The 6,000-nt window shown below is 45.7% G+C and overlaps 1 non-coding gene across 1 annotated transcript; it reads right to left on the bottom strand.

Annotated features, from left to right (window-relative positions):
• Positions 1–1,257: 1,257 nt before the first annotated feature.
• Positions 1,258–1,329, bottom strand: trnam-cau (transfer RNA methionine (anticodon CAU)). Its single transcript has one exon. It is a non-coding gene; the product is annotated as a tRNA-Met (tRNA).
• Between the last annotated feature and the right edge of the window lie 4,671 nt (positions 1,330–6,000).

Raw genomic sequence — 6,000 nt, 5'->3', positions numbered from 1 at the left:
CTCTAACAGAGAGCCAGCACGGGTTCGACAGGCTGAATGGCCTCCTTCTGTGCTGTCGCCATTCTATGATTGTATGATTCTAGCAACAACTGTTGGTGGACAGGCACTGATGCAGGAATGGGTTGACAGGAAGGGGGAAGTCTGGGCTGGTGTGTGTTCGGGTTTGTGAATAAAGGTGATTTGGAAGCTGTGTTCCAAATTGAAGTGTTTACTGGAAGGAAGATGTGGATGCAAATAAAGAGTAAAACGTGTTAAGACGAAGCGTGGTGTGATTGGGGATAGCAGTAAATATAGTGTTGGTGAATTATTTGTGTTAATAAACTTCCACTGCGCCCTCTGCTGCAGGCTGCTGTTTATATCCAGCTGTGTATTAGTGCTGTGTGTTAGCGAGATAAATGTTTGTTTCAACGCTGTTTATAAAGCAATAGCATTGCACTCAAACAGTCCCAGACATAGCAACACACGTACAAAAGCAAAATACTGCGGATGCTGGAAATCTGAAACATAAACAGAAAATGCTTGAAATAGTCAGCAGGTCTGGCGGCATCTGTGGAGAGAGAACAAAGTTAATGTGAGCTAAGGAAACAGATCTGAACTGTTAACTGTTTCTTTCTCCACAGATGCTGCCAGACCAACTGAGCATTTCCAGCATTTTCTGTTTTTATTACAGCAATACAGGTGTTGGGAGGCTCAGCCTGGCTACACAATGTTACAAGGACGCTGAGTAACACCATCGACAACGGGACAGAGAGAAAAACACACAGAAAACCAATAGACAGTGAGGAAGCAAAACTGAGGGACAGAGAGAGAGACAACGAGACTGAGATGGAGAAACAAGGCATTTGTATGATTGTGTTCTCCCTGTTGTCTAAAGGTATTTCCTGGTGTGTAAATATGTTTTCTGTTGTGTAAAGATGTCCCCTGTTGTTGTGTAAAGGTTTTCCCTGTTATTGTTTTATTTTCTGTGACTGACCGTCTCCTCACTGTGACCATTTGTCCTGGTTTTATTGTGGCCAACATCACCATCTGGTGGTGGAGAGGAGGCTCTGCAGGAAGGGGTTGACAAAGTGGGAGAGACTCGGCTGGTACGTGTTTGCAGCTTGTGTTCGTGTGAGCAAATGTGATTTGTTACTGATTGATGTGTTCACTGGAAGGAAGAAGCTGATTGCAATAGAGTGCCTTTGGAAGCATCTTGTTATTTTGGGGAAATACTTGATGTTTTGAAAGTGAACAGTTTGCATTATTACGAAGCATAAATAGCAGAAAATGGTTTCGATCCATTGACCTCTGGGTTATGGGCCCAGCACGCTTCCACTGCGCCACTCTGCTCACCGCTGTTTTAAATTTTGGCTGCCCGTTAGTGAAATATGTTCATTTCCCCAATGTTTTGATAAAAATAGGATTGTAGTCGGATTTCTCAAGAATCCCGGACTCAGCAACACACATGCTGACGGACTCACCCTCACTGCGCAATGACACAAGGACACGGAGTAACAGCACCGACAATGAGGCAGACAGAGAAAGACGCACAGAAAACCAGGAAGATATTACCAGGACTCAGAAAGGAACAGACAGAGAACGGTACTGAGCAAACCAGCAAGAGACAGCGAAAGACTGATGAACACCACTTGGAGGGAGCACTGAGGGTGCAAGGGTCCAGAATGTAGTCTGGCTGGGGGATTTCAATGTCTATCACCATGAGTGGCTCGGTAGCACCACTACTGCCCATGCTGGCCGAGTCCTAACGGACATAGCTGCTCGATTGGGTCTGCGGTAGGTGGTGAGGGAACGAACAAGAGGGAAAAACATACTTGAACTCATCCTCACCAATCTGCCTGCCGCAGATGCATCAGTCCATGACAGTATTGGTAAGAGTGACCACTGCACAGTCCTTGTGGAGATGAAGTCCCGTCTTCACATTGAGGATACCCTCTATCGTGTTGTGTGCCACTACCACTGTGCTAAATGGGATAGATTTTGAACAGAACCAGCAATGTATAACTGGGCATCCATGAGGTGCTGTGGACCATTAGCAGCAGCAGAATTGTAGTCAACCACATTCTATAACCTCATGGCCCGGCATATTCCCCCACTCTAACATTACCAACAAGCTGGGGGATCAACCCTAATTCAATGAAGAGTGCAGGAGGGCATGCCAGGAGCAGCACCAGGCATACCTTGAAATGAGGCATCAGCCTGATGAAGCTACAGCCCAGGACTACTTTCATGCCAAACAGCAGAAGCAGCATGTAATAGACAGGGCTAAGTGATCCCACAACCAATGGATCAGATCTACACCCTGCCACATCCAATGATGAATGGTGGTGGACAATTAAACAACCAACAGGAGGAGGTGGCTCCACAAATATCCCCAACCTCAATGATGGGGGAGCCCAGCACATCAATGCAAAAGATAAGGATGAAGAATTTGAAACAATCTGCAGCCAGAAGTGCTGGGTTGATGATCCATCTCGGCCTCCTTCTGAAGTCCCCAGCATCACAGATGCCAGTCTTCAGCCAATTCGATTCACTCAATGTGATATCAAGAAACGACTGAAGGCACTGGATACAGCAAAGGCTACGTGCCCTGACAATATTCCAGCAATAGTACTGAAGACCTGTGCTCCAGAACGTGCCGCGCCACTAGCGAAGCTGTTCCAGTACAGGTACAATACTGGCATCTACCCGGCAATGTGGAAAATTGCCCAGGTATGTCCTGTACACAAATAGCAGGACAATTCCAACCCAGCCAATTGCTGCCAAATCAGTCTACTCTCAATCATCAGTATCGTGATGGAAGATGTCATCGACGGGGCACTTGCTTTGCAATAACCTGTTCAGTGACGCTCGGTTGGGTTCCGCCAGGGCCATTCAGCTCCTGACCTCATTACAGCCTTGGTTCAAACAAGGACAAAAGAGCTGAACTCAAGAGGTGAGGTGAGAGTGTCTGCCCTTGACATCAAGGTAGCATTTGACTGAGTATGGCATCAAGGAGCCCGAGCAAAACTGGAGTCAATGGGAATCAAGAGGAAAACTCTGCACTGGTTGGAATCGTACCTGGCACAAAGGAAAATGGTTGTGATTGTTGGAGGTCAATCATCTCAGCTCCAGGACATTCCTGCTGGAGTTCCTCAGGGTAGTATCCTCGGCCCAACCTTCTTCACTACTTCATCAGTGACCTTCCTTCAATCATAAGGTCAGAAGTGGGGATGTTCACTGATGATTGCAAAATTTAGCACCATTCGCGACTCCTCAGATAGTGAAGCAGTCCATGTAGAAATGCAGCAAGACCTGGACAATATCCAGGCTTGGGCTGATAAGTGGCAAGTGACATTCGCGCCACACAAGTGCCAGGCAATGACCATCTCGAACAAGAGAGAATCTAACGATCTCCCATTGACATTCAACGGCATTACGATCGCTGAATCCCCCACTATCAACTTCCTGGGGGTTCCCATTGACCAGAAACTGAACTGGAGTAGCCTTATAAATAGTGTGACTACATGAGCTGGTCAGAGGGTAGGAATCATGCGGTGAGTAACTCACCTCCTGACTCCCCAAGCCTGTCCACCATTTACAAGGCACAAGTCTGGAGTGTGATGGAATACTATCCACTTGCCCGGATGGGTGCAGCTCCAACAACATTCAAGAAGCTCGACACCATCCAGGACAAAGCAACACGCTTGATTGGCACCCCGTCCACAACATTCACTCCCTTCACCACTGACGTACAGTGGCAGCAGTGTGTACCATCTACAAGATGCACTGCAACAATGCACCAAGGCTAGTCAGGCAGCACCTTCCAAACCTGCATCCTCTACTGCCTAGAAGGACAAGGGCAGCAGATGCATGGGAATACCACCACCTGAAAGTTCTCCTCCAAGCTACACATCATCCTGACTTGGAACTATATCGCCATTCCTTCCTTCACTGTCGCTGGGTAAAAATCCTGGAACTCCCTTCCTAATAGCACTGTGGGTGTACCTACCCCACATGGACTGCAGTGGTTCAAGAAGGAAGCTCATCACCACCTTCTCATGGGCAATTAGGGATGGACAATAAATGCTGGCCTGGCTGGCGACGTCCACATCCCATGAAACAAATAATTAAATACAATAACAGCTCATCTCAATTCCTAGTATTTCTAAATCCCACCAGTCCAACATAAGCTGAACAATTATTGCATGTTGTGATTGACGGTCTGGTCTGTAAACTGCACTGTATCACAGATTGCTGACATTTGCTAAGAGAACTGCAAAATCGGGACAGTAGTTCACATAGTCTGTCAGTGTGAAAGAATCAGGCAATGTGAGGTAATAGAATTTGTCTGTAAATGTTACACTCACATTGCTTTATATTTTTATATTGAAAATAAAAGTAATCATTTCGTGAAAATAGTGACATGTTGTCCAAACTTTGGTAGCCAGTTGTTTTCGTCTTGCACTCAGCAGGGCAATCCACAAGAATACCAATTTAAGGGAAAACAACAACTTTCTTCTGTATGAGAAGAGAGTGCTGATTGGTTGGCAAGTGAACTCTGATTGGTCGAGGCATTGCCATTCAGAATGCATCAGTTTATGGTAACTGACAGATAACTGCCCAGCTTTGTCTGAAATTTAAACCAGGCAGCTTGACTCTGATTGGTCACGGCATTGCCTTGTGGAATGAGCCAGTGAATGGCTGTCACTTATTTTGTTTAGCTGAAACTGGCACAACATGTGTGCATGTTCTTTCTGTCTGCAAAGAACAGGGCCCTGTGTATTAATATATGTAGCTTACAGTACACACCAGTGCACCACACTGCGAGCCCTACTGACAGTCTTAAATCGGTTGTCAGTGTAATTCTTAGCACACTGAGAATTATTTAGCAAATGTTGTCCTATTGTGGAATCACATCTCATGTTGGATACTGTGTTTTGAGTTTTGCAAGCATGGGTTGGTTGGGTTGGGCCCATTGCGAACAGCGGAAGGGACATGTTATTTGATACAGTCCGCCAGTTTTGGGATGTACGGTCTAGAAACCTAGCATCACACTGGTATTGAAATTCATATATCACGTTACTTATTTGTGTGATAGGCAGGATGTCTCTTTTGCTTGACAGCAGCATCCTGTTAGTGGCGAACACCACACTTGTTGCTCCTGCATAGTAACAGCAGGAAACAGCTCGCTTCACCTGTTACTCAAATACTGGGGATATATTACCCTTCCAGGGTAATTTGAGGGAGACTGGGCACTTTTCAGGGCTCAAAATGACGTCCTTCAGCCCATTTATAAGTTTGTGTGATATACAGTGAGAAATGATCTGATCAGTGTAGCCATTGTAATGCAGGATGTCTTTGATTCGCCCTATTTCAGCATCAAGCTTGCATGGTGAGCAAATGGCTCAGCCCTATTTATGACGTTGTCGATAAGACCAATTTTATAGCGCGTGGAACTGTAATAATCCCAACGCGTGTATTGACCAGTGAAGGTAGGTTTGCGGTAGACCGTGGTAGAAAACCCCTTAGCAGATTTCTCAACTAGTACATCAAGGAAAGGGAGCTCATTTGACTGCTCCATTCCAAAGGTGAATTTGAGTGTAGGATGGAGCCCATGAAGACGTGCAAGGAAATTATTTCATGCAGCTGCGGATTCAAATTTAGCAAACGTATCATCTACATATTGGAAATATGCAAGCGGTCGGAGGTTAGGTGTCATTCCCTTAAAAACAGTTTTGTCATGGAATCCAACAAAGATGTTTGTGAGAGCTGGGCCTAGAGGGGATCCCATGGCAACACCAGCAATGCATGGTGTCAATAAAACTGAACTCAACTGTGCAAGTTGCCGAGTTCATAAGTTCAATTAATACAGATTCACACAATGGTGACGGGTATAGATCACCATGATATAGCACTGCAGTGCAAATATCTATGGCTTCCTGAAGGGGTACATTAGTGAATGGGCTAGCAATGTCAAATGACACATGGACACGGCATTGCTATCGATATGCAAGTCCTGTA

Source organism: Heterodontus francisci, unplaced genomic scaffold (genome assembly GCF_036365525.1).
Source record: "Heterodontus francisci isolate sHetFra1 unplaced genomic scaffold, sHetFra1.hap1 HAP1_SCAFFOLD_43, whole genome shotgun sequence".
Taxonomy (NCBI): Eukaryota; Metazoa; Chordata; class Chondrichthyes; order Heterodontiformes; family Heterodontidae; genus Heterodontus; species Heterodontus francisci.
This window is presented reverse-complemented; position numbering and strand designations above follow the sequence as displayed.